Raw genomic sequence first — 17,159 nt, 5'->3', positions numbered from 1 at the left:
TATAGGAGAGCAGTAAGTCGTCTCTCCGACGTGCCATAATAATCTATGTGTTCATGTGTGTTCAGAAAAAGTGGGTAACAATTCAGAGTACTAGGTACTCTGCTATGGGAGAGCATAAAGCCATCCTTTGGCCTCACACTTTTGATGAGGCCCTGAATCTGCGGACAATAGTAGAACCTGCTTTGTTACGCGCTCTTGCATCCTCTTGTATAGAGTGAATCTGCTGTTTTCTGATTTTTTCTTGTGCTCATCTGCTCTTTTGTCTCATATTCAAGTGGTTATCTGCTCTTTTGCCATTTTTCTAGAGTTTATTCGCTCTTTTGTCATTTTTTTCTATTGTCCATCTGCTCTTTTGTGATTTTTTTCTTGTGTTCATCCACTTTCTTGACATTCTTTCTTCCAATTATCTCAATCGTTTTGCGATTGCCGATTTCGTGTTCTATGGTGTCTTTTCTACTGTTATTCTGCTGTTTACAGCTCAGTGCGCCGTGCGTATAACTCAAGACGCTGGTGATTCACCTCCGCTTCTCTCTTGCGTAGACGTGTTTGTAACTCACACCGCTAGCATTTCGCTGGCTCAGACGGACTAATGAGCCCTTCGGCGACGTTGGCGTTCACGGTAAGCAAGCGCCGGCGTTCAAAAACACGCAGCCTGCTCGGTTCACGAGCACCGAAAGTCAGACCTGCAAGACGTCAACGCGAGACACGATACGAAGACAGGGCGGTCCCTTGAAAACTGCTGAGTGATTCTTAAGAAAGAGAAAGGAAGAGAAAAGTGAGCCCCGTTATTGTCTGCTTCAGTGAGCGACACCGCCACAGTAGCTCACGAGGGATGGGGGTGAGGAGGGATAAAAGGGGTAGGAGTAAAGGTGTAGAAAAGAGGAAGAAGAAGCGACAACAAACTGAGGGGATAGGAGAGACAGGAAAGATGGAAGCACGGTCACTGGAGTCCGAGGACGGGGCACACTTGCGAGAGCTCTTGTCGGCGTCTGTAGATGGCGTAGAGCAAGTCCAGTAAGTCAGAGCTACACTGTCGTCGAAGGTCGTCGGCGGCAGGAGGTGACGTAGGGCGAGCCCAGTCAGCCAGAGCTACGCTGACGCCGAAGATCGCAAGCGCGCGGGCGCACAACCGGTCGGCACGGAATCCAGCAAGCGAGTCTTGAAAACTGCTCCGCACTTAGAAGTAATCAGCCATGGGGGTTCCTTAAGTGCCGAAGCCTAAATCATACTCTAAGAACTGTGGCTTTTTTATACAGGTGGCAGTCACATGTGTACCACTCTCTTGAAATAGTCACCTTGACTTTCTATAGAAAAGCCGCGGAACACACAACTCTTCAAGAGTTGATTGATTGATTGATTGATTGATTTGTGGGGTTTAACGTTCCAAAACCCACATATGATTATGAGAAATACCGTAGTGGAGGGCTCCAGAAATTTCGACCACCCGGGGTTCTTTGACGTGCACCCGAATCTGAGCACGCGAGCCTATAACATTTCCGCCTCCAACGGAAATGCAGCCGCCGCATCCGGGAACACTTCAAGAGTCACAGTGCGTGACACTCCCAAAGAGAGTCACACACTGTGACTCTCTTTTGTCACGATGTTCAGGAGAGTCGTGTGACTCTCTAAAGAGAGTCACACATCGTGACTCTCTTTAGGAGTAGTCAGTATTACGCTGTTGTCAGTATTACGGACCACCAACTTATCCCCTCTATAGTCAAAAGACAGGCGCTCTTTCAAGAGTGCATAATTATGAGGCTCGACGTAAACCAGAGAAAAAACGCGGACACCAAAATCAACGAGCCCTGGTCCAACCAGCGAAAACACCGCCCGCTCGTGTTGACCCCGCGACGCAAACGTAGCGCGGGCGTCGAAGGCCCGACAAGCAACCTCGGCGCCCGCACTGAAATCGGAGCAAATATCCGGGGAAATGATTTTTCCTCATTTTTCCCCAAAGGATGCCCGGAGGGCATCGCGGTAAGCTATACAGTCAGCTAGCGAGCCAGCCAGTAAGCCGATCTCCCTAGGAGAGACGCGCGCACGTGTTTGTGCTTCCTCGCTTTCTTTTGCAATGCTTCTCGACAGAACGCGCGTGCGCGCCTTCGTGTCGAGCCGCCAATAAGTGACGACGGGCGCTCCCCTCGAGTCTGCTCCGACGTCTCCATCGGAGTAAACAGCACGCAGAATGCCGAGCCTTCGAAAGCTCCTTCTTGGAGGAAGAAGATGAAGAAACCAGGCAACGACACCCACACACACACAGCTGAGCCGAAGGCGTTGATTTTTGCCCTTCGGGCACACGCGCGCGTCTTCCCTTCTCCCTCTAGGAGGCGAAGGAGAGAGAGAGGGAAGCCTTCATACTCCATCCTTCTCCTCTTCCCCTGCACCCCGGAGCAATAATGGAATGCGCGAGGAATGCCGTCGCGATCCCTCGATAGTGTATAACATACACGAGCGTCGTCTCAATCTCTTCTTCTTACAACCTCTCCCTTTCGTCTTATGCCCTACTCTCTCGCTCTCATTCACCCTCACTTATCGTCGTCAGCGGGCAGCTTAACGTCGCCGAGACGCGTTCGCGGCGTCGCACGCACAAAGAAGAAACGTCGTCGGAGGCGCTCGAAGACGCGAAGGCATTCCGACGATGCGCCCGGGAGGGATAGTTGTTGCTCGCATGCGCGCGCGCAAGAAGCTCGTTCGTCGCACTCTCTTCGCCTTTCACAAGCGCTGTCAATTTGTACGCTTTTTTTTTTCTTATCGCCTCGCCCGATTTGTTTGTGTCGGCCCTCGGGTTTGGCGTAAGCCACAGGGAGCGCCGCGACAAACAGTAATGAAAGGTGAAATGGGATAGGGGAAAAAAAAGAGGGACACTAATTCGCGACGCGACATTAGAATGGCCGCGACGTACGTCGTTCGCAGGGCTGAAAAGTTCTCTCCAGGCGATCGCACATAGTTTCGCACGGGGATTGCCAGGGGAGAAATGTGGCACTGCAATCGTTCCGAACGTGGTGATAATGTGTAGTATAAGAGAGCAAGGGAATGAAATGAATGTATGTTGGAACTCAGACGTTTTCGTCTGCGAGTGTATGCTGCATCATACGATTAACTTGCATACATATGGGGTGGGAACTAAGACAATTTTCTTAGCCGAATAAAAAATAACATAAAATGCTCAAGCACATCCAATAGTGCCGTTTAAATAGGTTTTGCAAAGTGAAGCGAACCCTGGTTACAGCTCTCCTAAAACATGGAACGTTGAGAGTTACGAGAATGCCGTACACCTCACGCATTCACGTAATCCCTGATGATGGACAGCTGCAACATGAGTGTAACGTCATTTTGTTACGTATTAAATAGCTTTGTATAAACTACACTCTATTAGCAGGATCTTCCACGCATGGTTGAACAATTTTAGTTGAGTGTGTGCAGTCCGTACCACATGGACCAGCTTATCGACGCACTGTTACAAACCACTGATTATTATTATTATTATTATTATTATTATTATTATTATTATTATTATTATTATTATTATTATTATTATTATTATTATTCAGCAATGTTTGATTGAAAAAAATAAACATTGCGACTTACCACTTTCACCGGCCCGAAGCAAAGAACTGTCGAATGGGCGGAAGATGCCTGAAGAAAAAAAGAAAAAAAGTAAGAGCACAGCTTATATAACGACTGACTGATATTCTTGGTTATGATTCTATGGGAATGTGTCGTACAAACAAACAAACAAACAAACAAGCACGCACAAAACATTTAAATATAACACCCTGACTAAATAATTTCCTCTATATTAACATCAGAACTACCACAATGTTCGACAGATTCAAATCATAGCGAAATACAGCAACATAAGAGGCACTTCAATGTATTAGCACCGAGCAGTGGGCACCTAAACGAAAACCTTGTAAATCTTATTGTAATCAAACAGAGCGATTGGCTTCGGCGTTCGAAGGCAGGGGAACCTGCAATCGGTGGACGTTGTACGTAGCAGGTTAAGCTGAATTCACATGACGAATGAAATCGCAATCTAAGTCCACGGATTGCGCACCACTTGACCTTACGTCGCCCTTTCCAGCAGTGCTACATAAGTGAGGGCCAAGCGATTCGCGCAACGACGGCGAACCAGATCGCGGCGTTCGGATTTTTGGCGAAAAATGGCAAAATCCCCCACGGTGTGACGAATTACGAGCGGTAGCTGTTGGAACGATCCCAATCGCGTCAAATGTCACGCGACTAACTCATCCGGGATCGCGTCGGCAGTTTGAATACATTTTTAAGCGCGCACGTGCGTACACTTTCACCTTCAACGCGATTCACCAACACACCTTGTAATTCCGACGCGCTCCAATTATTGCGCGTCCGGCGGCGCGATCGCGCATCATTCGTCAAAGCCAGCTTTCCAGCAGCACCGAGCTTTGTAAGGAGAAGCCCACGCTCCAGTGACCACATTCATTTTTCGAGTGAAGCGCGTACGTGCATAACCCGAAATGGACACACCGCTACTACGGTGTACTTCCGGCTTGGTTCGCAAATGAAATCTATTGTCTGCGCCACCAGTAAGGACAGCAGTAATTTATAGTGTATGAACGTGCACTCTAAAGTTAACAATAAAGTTGTTTACTACTACTACTGCTCTAAAGCTAACGCAGTAAAAGGCGAACATGGGGAGCCTTTTCTGCCGCACAACGACAATCTACATCTACCTCCGAGTGCTCCGAGCGCGCGGTACTTCAAGGACGCGAACTCTCATGGCCATCAACGCTACGCACAGCTACCTTTACAATAATTTATCGGGTGCATAGTTTTCAACAACAAGAAAAAAATGCAAGCATGCCAGACAGCGGCTGTTGTTGTGTGGCAGGAACAGTGACGGAAGTGACTTACAGCTTTTCGGAGCAAATTTAGAAGCAAAAAAAAAAAGAAGTCACGATTTTCGCGCCGTCGTATGTGGTATAGGAGCAGGAGAAATGTATTGGGAGCAGCTACCGGTGTTTCAGGATCGGCTGGAAAAATATTTCATGCCACTCCTGGAGTTCAAAGTGACTATCCAGACAGTAGAAGAATGCACGGAAAACCTCAACATCCGCGCTCTTTTCGTCAAAGCCTTCCTTCGATACAAGCTAGCGAAGCTCTTGCGTATTTCCCCGCTTGCCTCAACGGAACTCGCGTACCCTTACAAGGAAAGGACTGGGCCCCACTCCATAGGAACTTCTCTGAAGGCTTCCTGAACGTGCCGTCGGCGATATACACGTTCGTATATACAGACTCCCTGGCAGCACGTTCAAGCACAATCCCCCTCCACTCGCAGTCATGGCATGGTCCACGGTAGCAGTTACATATACACGGTACCACTCCCCACTCATTAGCCAACACACGAGCGCTCGAAGCATCAGTGTAAGAGTAACAGATTCGCACGAAGTGCAGACGCACTGGGGTCCCGCTGTGTATACAAGATGAACGCAGAACCCGCCGAGGTGGATAGTCACGACCGTGGAGGGGGTAAGAGGCAAGCCCGCAGCATAAACAAGAGACGGAGCTCCGTCCGTACGCTAAACATCCCTCCCTGCACTCTAGTGCATTTCCTCTTCCGCTTGGGAGATCGCAGCCAACCAGAGAGTCGACAATGATGAGTAAAGGGATTGAAGGCAGAGATGCTTAAGACAGTGCTAGCTCGAGTACAGGCCTTCGCCAGATAGCAATCCGCACACTAACAGCACTGGAGAAGGTTGGCGTGCACTGTGCTATAGGGTAGATATCCTCGGTTGCGAATAAAGCTGTTCCCTAATTTTCGTTCTCATTTCCATTCTTCATTATTGTTCGATATTCGTATTCAGCCATGGATATCCCCACGCTGTTTATATCAAATCATTTATTCCTAATCACCCACCACATCTCTTCTTTTGTTGTTGTTGTTGTTGTTGTTGTCGCATATGTGGCTGTGATCAACTCCGGCAAAAAAAATATTATTGAAATCAACATATTTGCACAGCGCAAGACTAGGAAGAGTTACGACGTAACTACTCGCAGTCTTGCGCTGTGCAAATATGTCGATTCCCAATCACCAACTAGCCCAAGCATCTGTCTTATTACTGAAAAATTCGTACAGAGAAGACAGCTCATAGTGCCGCTTATAACCATGACGCTAGAGTTATAGGCCGGTAGTCGTCGTCGTGGCGATGTCCGTCCTCCAGACGTCATCGCCACGACGACGACTTTCAGGAGATGTTCGTGCGCCCTTCGTTTTACCGTTGACAGTTACTGTCTGTTGCGAGAACACTGCAGAAATCGTTTCGCGTGCCGTTCAAGAGCGTCGATGTGTACTGGTACGACGCGTATCGCAGACGCGCGAAGCTCTTAACGACGACGTCACGGCGAGCACTGTAACGTCTCAACCGGTCACTTCTGTCTTCCTATCAACGTTTGTTCTATAGCGCACAAACACGCACACACATACATGCACACACAAACACGCGCACACACATATTAGACTCAACGGGAAAGCTGTCTGATTGCGGCATGTCTCTCTCCATTCGTCCACGCTGTATTCCTCTACGGGTCAAGGATGCGTATCCACGACTGCTTCCCGTTGTGTAATTGACCCGAACCCAGCCTCCCGGAAATAGTGCTTCACCTCTTGGTGATGTAGGCAGAACGACGTTCAAAAATACAGCAGTCTCGCGAAGAATGCACGCACAAGTAAAGTATGCAACATGGGAGCAATGTGGCGACTGCTGCCCCACGCACCAATCGTGTTGCCACTGCTTTCAAACGCAAAAAAACGGCACCACAACCACCCCACTACTTGCGCGTGTTTGTGTCTTGGGCAATCGTCACCGTTATTAATCTTTACTGGTAAACCAAGTTGTATATACTAAGGTCATACCTGAAGATCGGACGCGAGCTATGACCAGATTGCTCGGTACACCTTCTTAGCAGACGTACTGCAGCTAGTTCGCATCTATAATGTTGGAGATAGTATACAAATCAATGACGACGCTCTAGGCTTTCCAATATTGTGCGTTTTGGGCTCTGATAGGCGCTTATGTAACGCGATAAGCAAAAAAAAAAAACAGGAAGGCAGTAGATGTCATGCATTCACCTTCCTTGCACGGTAAAAATCACCAAAAAGGAAATCGGTGCTTATCTAAAACTCCGGCAGGATGTTCCGAAATTTCACGTGTTAACGGCAACTGCTACGACTATCATACGCTATTTAGTACCTGCAGTTCAACTCCTTCCACTACTACTGCCACTTGTGCGACTAGCGCACGTAACCATGGGGCATAGTGGAGGGTGTTTTAGAGAGAATAAATAATTAAAATGGGGTTTTTTCAAGGTCTTCAACATCTACCCCTTTACCCACGAAAAAAAAATCCTGCGCTCCGAGGTCGGTGGGATTGCATCTCAACAAAATTTGAATCTATGTCGAAACCTCGTAACAAAACGCCAGAAGGCTAGATGAGCAATTTCGCAAGCCCAATTTGGTCAACCACGATGAGGAAGAAGTAAAGGAAAAGGACTCCTTTAAACCACAGGTGCACGCGGCCGTGTAGGTCACTCCTTAATTCTTGCCCCTAGCGAGAGGTTAGCTTCCGTGTGCTCGAGTGTCGCTACGGGCCTTCCGCTAAGCCACCTTATTACACGAGCAGAAAAGACAAGAGAGGCAGAGAGAGAGCCGACGGGGTCGTGTGTCACGCGCGCGCCTATAATGTCACCTCTCTGACGTTGACGACGCTCGCAGCGACAGGTCGCAACGCGGAAAACCCCGCGTGGCTATAGCCTGCTGCTCTTGTTTCTCCTTTCTCGGCCTCGGCCGAGCCTGAAATCGCGATGACAAGCTAGCGTCGTCGCATCCGGCAGCTGCCCAGTGTATGAAGAGTACTTCGACGTCATCGTGGTCACCGTAATGCCGTGCCTACTCAAATGTAACGCGAGTCTTTTTTTTTTTTTTCAGATGTTCGCTGACCCACACGGAAAAGTAAAATACGTGAATTTTATTCTTTCTACTCCGACACGATGAAGTTACGTCTGGCGTTACAATCGAGTAAATTTAAATAACAAGCCACGCAGTCGCTATGCAACTTGTCAACGACGGCTCTTTGGGCGGTTCTAAACATGCTTGGCCCACCAGGAGTGCACTATTGAGGCTGTGACGTCAGCATCTGTACCCCCGTACAGCCCGAAAGGAGCGGGTCCTCTTCTCCATAATTAAAGGTCTATAGATCTCCACGCGCATAGGTGTGTGTTCCAAGGAGGATTAAAATTTTTTTTTAATTCTCCTTGGTGTGTTCCAATATACTCTCCATACAGTGTTCAAATACTCTAAAAGCCGGACTGCCATCATCTTGAGTTCCATTCCAGCTCTCACGTAACCGGCAAAATGGGCAGCTTCTAGAACACCGCATCAAAGACAAAAAACGGTGCGATTCCACTTTTCCAGTCCAAACAAGGTGCTCGGACAGCCCTAAACTAGCCGATTGTCTGCGCACCCTGCAGCAGACGTTTATCCACACACTCAACGTAAGCTACGTTGAAATTTTGATATAGATTTATAGATTTCAACACGAAAGGGGCCAAACAGTTACGTTTCTTTCTATTAAATAGCTTTCTCTTCTCAGCGCAACGTGGCATCACGTCTCGCAGACGCGACGCACCACCTAGCGTACCTCAGGTCTCCCATTCTGTAATTAACAATGATGATGATGATGATGTTGACGGCAAAGACGATGATGGTGATGATAATGATGATGATGATTATTATTATTATTCTTGGAAGTTTGGCACCTACCCACTCGGGAAATTGGCCAAGAGTCCGGTGGATTACACAGCCTGGCTTTGTAAAAATATTTCTTTAAAACCTAAAATAGGTTAGATATGTAATTTTTAGTGTAGCGTTCATTATGAAGGATTCTAATTTTAGCTTGTCCAATTTTGCATAACCTCCAAATGACCGAAGATATTCCGACTAGGAAGATAGCATAAAGAATCATTATCGGTTGATACTGCAACCAAATCTATTTCAGTCGCATACACACTTTTTGTCAGCGTTCAGAATATTCCTGTCCAAGTGTCCCAGCACAGATGCCCCAAATGACAACAAAACGGCCGACGTAACCGGTAGACTGTAATTGCAATATCCCTGTGCCAGCCAATTCCTTTTTTTTCTTTTATTTACTTATTTATTTACTTATTTATTTACTTATTTATTTACTTATTTATTTACTTATTTATTTACTCACTCACTCACTCACTCACTCACTCACTCACTCACTTCCTTTCTTCCTTTCTTCCTTTCTTCCTTTCTTCCTTTCTTCCTTTCTTCCTTCCTTCCTTTCTTCCTTTCTTCCTTTCTTCCTTTCTTTCTTCCTTTCTTCCTTTCTTCCTTTCTTTCTTCCTTCCTTTCTTTCTTCCTTTCTTCCTTTCTTTCTTTCTTTTTTTCGTTCTTTTTTTCTTCCTTTCTTCCTTTCTTCCTTTCTTCCTTTCTTCCTTTCTTCCTTCCTTCCTTTCTTCCTTCCTTTCTTCCTTTCTTCGTGTATTTCATGCATTGATTTATTTCCCGATTTCTTTATATCTTCCTCTGAAGCAGAAGCAGCGCTCGAGATTGCCACTTCCAACGCGAATCTCGCAATTCCCGAGCGGCACAACACTCGGTCACGAAAAAGCAAGGCTAGAAGATTGCGGCTAGGCAACTAATGAATAACCACATTTAATTAGCAGCTCCTCTCTAGTTCACGTGTCCCTGAGAAGCGCAGGCGCAGCTGCTCCGAGCAGCGTTGTGCCCCCAGACGGAACCCTCGGTTAACCTTAATTCATATAACTACTGTTTAATGCGGCATGTCGCGAGACGAAAAGCACCAACAAACAAAAACAAAGAGTGATATAGAGAAAGAGCCGTAATTGATGCCGCGGGCTGCGCACATGTTGCGCAACGACGGCCTCATAACGCACGATGCTGAAGGCGCCCAGAAACGTGTATCATTCTTACCGCAGCGACACAGTGGGAGTAAGAGCATACACCAAGGAGCAAACAGACGGTGTTGTTTCGAAAGAGCTTTATCGCGAAAATAAGCACAGTCATAACGAGGACGGAACTGCCTCCTGGTTCTGCTTGTATATATAACTATAAGTCAAAACAGTATAATAGTTGAGGCAGTGTACTAGTATATTGTAATCAATAGTAGTAGTAGCATCAATAGTGGAGGTAGGATATTATCAATAGTGTTGGTAGCAGTGGTACTACCGCATTGTTCTGAGTATATATTCTCAGAACAATGCAATAATAATATCCGAGGTTTTACGTCCCGAAACCATGGCATGATTATGGGGGAATCCCCAGTGGAGGGCTCCGGAACTTTCGAGCATCTGGTGCTCTTTAACATGCGCTGACATCGTGCAGTACCCGGACCTTCTACCATTTCGCCTCCATCAAAATGCGACCATTGCAGCCCGAATCGAACCCGCGACCTTCGGGTCAGCAGCCAAAAGAGAGAGAGAGAATAAAACATTTATTTGCGACCAAGGAAAGAGTGTCGGTGAGTGGACTCCTTAGTCCGCAATCCCATTGGCACGGGCCGCTGTCCTCGCTCGTCTCACGAGGTCCTCTTGAGTGTTCGGATCCGAGCTGGGCAGAGCTGCCTCCACCCTACAGTGTTGTGCTACGCTCTGAGTTTTAAAGGTGGATTGCGTGGGCATTCCCATACCGGTACAGGGTGGCTGTTTCAGTGACGCAGAAGCTGCACTGTGGTGCGTATTTGTCGGGATCTATCTTGGACAGCATGCATGGATTGGGTAAGACAAGGTCTGCAGGCGACGCCAAGCTATACCTGAGATTCTTTACTGAGCTTTGCCCCCACACTGTAATCGCTATATACGCGGAGGAAGAAGAAAACAACGGCAAATATTCACACAAGGCTGCAGTGTGAAGGTGCTTATTTTGGCGGTACTCGGCGATAATGCGAAACCGGTTTCGGCATTTTTTTTTCAGAATGGTGCCGAGAATAGGACGACACCTCGGAAGAGGACCATCGATTACAGAGTTCCACGTGTTTGGTAACAATAGTCGCATGGCATAGTTCACGCTTTCTGCTCGTTGAAAGAGTACAATCGGGAGGAGAGAAGGCAGAAAAAAAAATGCTCAGGAACGAAAGGTAGCGAACCAGGTGACGTATTCGGTTTGCTGCCTTGTACTAGAGAAGGAAATAACGAACGCTATAAAAACATGCAAAAACATACCTTTAAGTTTTACCATAAAAACAATGATACGATCGGGACACCACGTGACATTTACTGCGTAGAGGATAGTGTAGGGAAGGGGGATGTATAAAGCGACGCCACTGCTTCAAACTGCTTCGGGAATAAACACGATATGAATGTTATGCAGTGAAAAAGGCCTCCTTCATACATGTAATATTGCGTGGCAGAACCGTAAGATCGCACCAGGCGTCAAAAAAAAAAGCGAACTGCGCAACGATTGGGCTATATTAAAGGCCAGCCCCTTAACAAGCACTCGGACATATTTATTCATCATCATCTGCAGAGGCATCAACAAAGTGAGCAGCTGCGGGGGGTGTGAGGTTCGCGTGTTGACATACCGTTGCGACGCTGGTGCCAAAAGGAAGAATCATGGTGTATTGGGCACCTAAGAGAACCTAAAAACCTCAGGGCGAACTTGATAATTACATAGTGCAGAAATTTCGGGAACAATTTACCTTCTACTCAGCCAATCTTCTCCAAAGGAATGTGCCATGTGCGGAAGACAAGAACAACGAACTGTACTTGCACTAGCCCCACTAGGGTTTTTTGGACCCAGTTTGACAGTCCTTTACGTGCTATTGGACTGAATTTATCCGTGCCCGTGATTCCACCTTGTGGAGCCTCTATTTCTGTGTTTGCCAGTGCTAAGGTATGCGTGGCTGTGCGTAATTATTTAAATGAAACTTAAAGACTCGCAAACTAATCTATACTATTATTTTTCTGTGTCGACGCATGCATAACGTTCACTTTATTTATGGTTTTTTTTTCAAAAAATTAGGGCGTTGACTCAATTTATTATCTATTACTAATAAAAAACCTTTAGGTTTCGTATATCTGAAAGAGCATCAAAATGTCACTCCAAAACTTGTTATAGATTTATTATATAGCCTCCATTACTCTAAAACTTTATAATATTTTAAAGGAGCACTCAATTCTTGGCCAATCCCCCACAGTGGGTATGCGCCACAGTATAAAGTGAACAATAACAAAAAATGCTCATAGAAAAAGTGCCCTGCGCTTTGTCGGCCAATACCCCTGAGTGGATCTGAGCCATGGGTCCAAGGAAAGAAACAAACAAACGAACAATAAAGGGCCAATGTTACGCGCAGAGCGGTTCGTCTTCTTGCGGCTCAGTTGAGACATGCGCTGACAAGCGGGTCGGATTACCTTACCGCTTCAACTATTGAAGGTGAAGCCGAAGCGTTCTCGAAGTTTTGTTCTGTTCACTTTCTCTCATCACGTAACGGGGAAGAAACGATTTGATTGATTTGTGGGGTTTAACGTCCCAAAACCACCATATGATTATGAGAGACGCCGTAGTGGAGGGCTCCGGAAATTTTGACCACCTGGGGTTCTTTAACGTGCACCCAAATCTGAGCACACGGGCCTCGACATTTCCGCCTCCATCGGAAATGCATCCGCCGCAGCCGGGATTTGAACCCGCGACCTGCGGGTCAGCAGCCGAGTACCTTAGCCACTAGACCACCGCGGCGGGGCAACGGGGAAGAAACGAAGTGCGCAATATATATATATATATATATATATATATATATATATATATATATATATATATATTGACAGAGACAACAGGTAATGAGGGAAGCCTTATTGTTCCCCCTCGAACGAGTAGCACCTCCACTTTTGTTTCCTCTCCGCGCGAAGAAGAAAGTTGGACCATCGTCTTGACGCGATGGAGCGGCGATAAAAAAGAAAGCGGGCGTCCCATCGGTGGCTCCCTGGAGCGCCCGGTGACGCGCTGTACCTGCGGCCGGACCGAAATTCCAAGGACGGCCAAGGACGCCCTCTTTGCTTCTCTTTCCACGCAACAGCGGCTCCACTCCACACGCCACCGTGGAGAGACGAAAGGTGCCATCAGTGCGATCCCGCGGAGCTGCCGCCATGCATCGTCGCTAGCAGTAGTAGTAGTAGTAGTAGTAGTAGTAGTAGTACAAAACTTTATTATATACATAATTCAGACAGGCTTGAACTCCAGTGCCCCGAAGAATATACGGGGTGGAGAGCGAAGTCTGTCCGGCAGGGTGGTGCCCCTATTCCAGGGCCCCACTGGCGCGAGCCATCCGTTCAGCTCTTTGGATCAGTCGCAGCTGATCCACTAGGGCTGGGCTAGACAGCAGCGCCTCCCATTCCTCCCACGTGCCAGTGGTGTCGTGCTCTTCATCGTGCTCTGCACACTCCCACGTGATGTGAAAGAGTGTTGGGGTGGCTCCACACCACGTTAACTTTTAAGGCGAACTGAGGTTCGGACGCCCCTTCATGAAACGCGAAAATTGACCGTCTGCTTCTGCATCCCGACGCGTCGGTCACAGCGCGAGCGATGCGAAAAATCATCATCGCGAGATGGCGAACGTTACTTTGCGGATGACGAAATTTTGTGACGTCATCACGACGTCACGAGATTCTGACAAACATCTCACGATGCCGTCGTCACAGCACATCGCAGCTTCGCCAGGGGTGTGCCCATCACGGAGCAGGCGAGGTGCACAAAGCCTCCGGGGGGGTGGCGTGGCAGGATCAATACGTCGACTGAGAAGAGAATAAAGAGAGTGGATTTCGACTTCCAGAGGTCTTCATTGAATGCATAAGGAGCACTGTGTTTTTCTTTCTTCCTTTTTTGAAACATATTTGCGTTACGCTGCTTCGATTATATCGCTATTACAGTCTTCAAACATACACCGCGATCCGAAAGCTAGCGTTGTAGTAGCAGCCGTTGCGCTGGTGGTGGTGATAGTAGGGTCAGTATTTGTAGTAGAAGTGGGATTTTTTCTTGCGTACGTGGTTTTTAAAGGAAACAGAAGAGAAAAGTGAGCCCCGTAACTGTCTGCATCAGTGTGCGACACCTCAACAGTAGCTCACAAGGGATGGGGGTGAGGAGGGATTAAAAGGATAGGATTAAAAGGTATATAAAGAGAGAGATGGAGGAGAGAGCGAGGCGCAGGGACAGCGAGCGACGGAAGTAAAAGAACATAGGAAAGATGGGAACGGTCGCAGGAGTCCGAGGACGGGGCACCACTGGACGAGCGCTCTTGGCGTCAGGAGATGGCGTAGAGAAAGTCCCGTCGGTCAGAGCTACACTGTCGTCAAAGGTCGGCGTCAGGAGATGACGTAGGGCGAGCCCAGTCGGCCAGAGCTGCACTGTCATCGGAGATCGCGAGGGCACAAGTGCAGTCGACACGGAATCCAGCCAGCGAGTCCCGTAGAGGTGGTGGCGGTAAGATACTACAGCAGTAGTTATTGTGCTACTAGTAGTAGTAGCAGAATCACCAATAGTTGTTTTGGTGTGGTTGTACCGGCAGTAGCAGCAACAGTATCAGTAGTCGCAGTACTTTTAGTTACAGAGCGACGTGTATATAGCTTCCACAGCTGTCGACTTTAGTGGCAATAGTTCTATAGTAGGAGAACTGTGACTGTAATAGTCGTACGCATAGACATCGTGAAATGTTCAGTAGTAGTAGTAGTGGTAGTAGTAGTAGTAGTAGTAGTAGTAGTAGTAGTAGTAGTAGTAGTAGTAGTAGTAGTAGTAGTAGTAGTAGTAGTAGTAGTAGTAGCAGCAGCAGCAGCAGCAGCAGTGAGGCTCCGTACTCCACCGAATAGTTCCCATTCAGAGACAGGAAAATTCCCTATTTCAGGAATTTTCGCTGCAAACGTTGCCGAAATACCCCGAATATTATATCCCGGCACACCAGTGGTAATTTCCGCCCTCATCCACGCACACAAATGCTGTAACTACACGTGTCTCACGTACTGGCGACTTTTGAAATCTTAACCAGCCCCTCCACTGCAGCACAACAAAATCATGACTTTATTAGTTCATCTACATTTAGTGCACTGCATATTGTGGCCTTCAAGTATAACACCAATAGTGAACTAGAAAGCACTCCGCGAAAACATAATAAACGAATCCCAAAGGCTATGCTTGCGTGGTGCATGCGTCAGAACCGACTACAGCAGATGAAGGCGCACTGTGACCGCTAATTACCGGTAGTCATGGGAGAATTCAACCATTCCTGAAATTGCCTGCAATATCACGAAGATTCCCTTTTTCCCGTTGGCTCAAAATGACAGGCGAAAATTTTCTCCATAAAAGAAAAAATTCCCTGCACGTAACATCACTGAGTAATAGTAGTATAGTAGGAAGCAGTAGCAATAGTTAAATCTTCTGTATACTATTACAGATGGTGGTACTGCTGCAGCCTTTAGTACAGGAGGCAGCGTCAGTGAACAACATTGTGATGTGACCCCCCTTCAATTGTTTTTTTTTTCCTTTCTCTATGAGTTGCACTTCTAGGTGGTTGAAGCCATGGACCTCAAGCTAACTCGGTCGACCAGGCGATGCAATGAGCCCTATACACCTCGTCGTTGCAAAAAGTCCCGCCTACACAGCAGCGTAACACGAGCGACAGAGACTGGGGAAAACTATGCTCCCATCAAAAAGAAAAAAAGAGAAATATTCAAAGCGTGGAGGACGCTCTTTGCGTGAGTGTTCACAGACTGCGGCCGCCCAGAGGCGTCGATGACGCATACCACGCGCGATCCGTCAACTCCGTCCATCCACCCACCGCAAGACGCGCGAGAGTGCTCGCGGGTGTAAACAGACGTGACACACTTATCCGCGGCAGGCCGCCGCCGCAACGCCCGCACCGCGAAGTCTTCGGCTGCGCGAGTCGAGCGCTCGAAATAAGCAAACAAGATGGAGTGAGCTGAAGTGAAGGCGAAACAGTGGCCATCCAGCGAGAGAGAGACCACAGTGTAAGAAAACAGAAAAGAAATTGAGAGAAGTCCGGCGTCGAAAAGGGGGCCGCACACCAGCCGCCCTGCTCTTCGCCCAGGCTCGTCCGTCGAGCGGCATACCGTGGCGTTAATATTACCGCTCAGCGAGCGGCAACATCCAAGTTGCCCTCGCGGCGAGGTCAGCGCTAAGCCGTGAGAGCGACGCGCCGCCGGCCACCGCGGCTATGCGGCGGGCCGACAGGAAGCGGCAGGGTCCAATTATGCCCCGAGAAGTGAGGGTGGTAGGTCATCCCCTTCTTCGCGTTCCGGAATATGGGCCATCTCGACGCGGCCGTGCCAAAGGCGCCGACGCCGATTAAGGACGAGCATCGCGCGCGCGCGCGGATGGGCCTGCCGACGTCGTTGCGTTTCGCCCCGAAGCTATGACGCTGCTGCACGAGCTGATATAGAGTTGTGGTGCAGGAAGAGGAGAGAAACGGGTTGGCTCGGTAGGCTGTAGCTGTGTGCATTGGACGGGAACGAACGTCAGTAGAAATGCAGCTATATAAAGGAGTTTTAGAGTAGCTGACGCAAAGCTTCGCGTTAGGGTATTTTCGTCACTGCGTAGGCGTCGACCGATATTCTCGTGCGATCCTCCGTTGAGTGATGGAAATGACGGGTGGCCGCAACGAATGTTATCTTTATTGTACGCTACGTGCAGGGAGTATCACTTGTTATGTTTACTTATTCAGTACAATGCTGATGTTTATTGACTATCACCTTTAAGCGTACCAGAAATTTGGAACCACGTTATTGACCGATGAGCAGCCGAAATATTCAGGATCCCTTTAGAGTGCTGATGCGCACGTTAGCCAGGATCTTGCTTGCCTAGTGTCGTTATCCTTGAGTAATTATTCAAGTAACTAGTACCCACAAGTGTTATTGGCAACAGAGGAGAGAGACGCCCTATATCCGTATGGGTCATATATAACTATATAATGAATAGTTAACAAGTGTATTGTTACTTCTTGAAAATTAGCTAAACGTGAGCTGAGGCATCGCATACATACGTGTGCCCATTTTTCTCCGATCAGAACTACAAAACTCTCTTGGTTATTACGTTTACTTATCCGGTAATGATGCGGGTTAAGATGCCTTCAACCGCTTAA

General features: G+C 47.8%; 1 protein-coding gene across 1 annotated transcript in view; it reads right to left on the bottom strand.

Annotated features, from left to right (window-relative positions):
- LOC119181436 (protein O-linked-mannose beta-1,2-N-acetylglucosaminyltransferase 1-like) overlaps positions 1 to 17,159 on the bottom strand; it is a 305,076-nt gene that overhangs the window by 253,181 nt on the left and 34,736 nt on the right. The window contains exon 2 of the mRNA XM_037432683.2: positions 3,589 to 3,636. The gene's annotated coding sequence lies outside the window, so the exon portion shown is untranslated. The remainder of the gene's footprint in view (positions 1 to 3,588; positions 3,637 to 17,159) is intronic.

The sequence above is a fragment of the Rhipicephalus microplus genome, chromosome 10 (genome assembly GCF_043290135.1).
Source record: "Rhipicephalus microplus isolate Deutch F79 chromosome 10, USDA_Rmic, whole genome shotgun sequence".
In the NCBI taxonomy this organism is placed as follows: Eukaryota; Metazoa; Arthropoda; class Arachnida; order Ixodida; family Ixodidae; genus Rhipicephalus; species Rhipicephalus microplus.
This window is presented reverse-complemented; position numbering and strand designations above follow the sequence as displayed.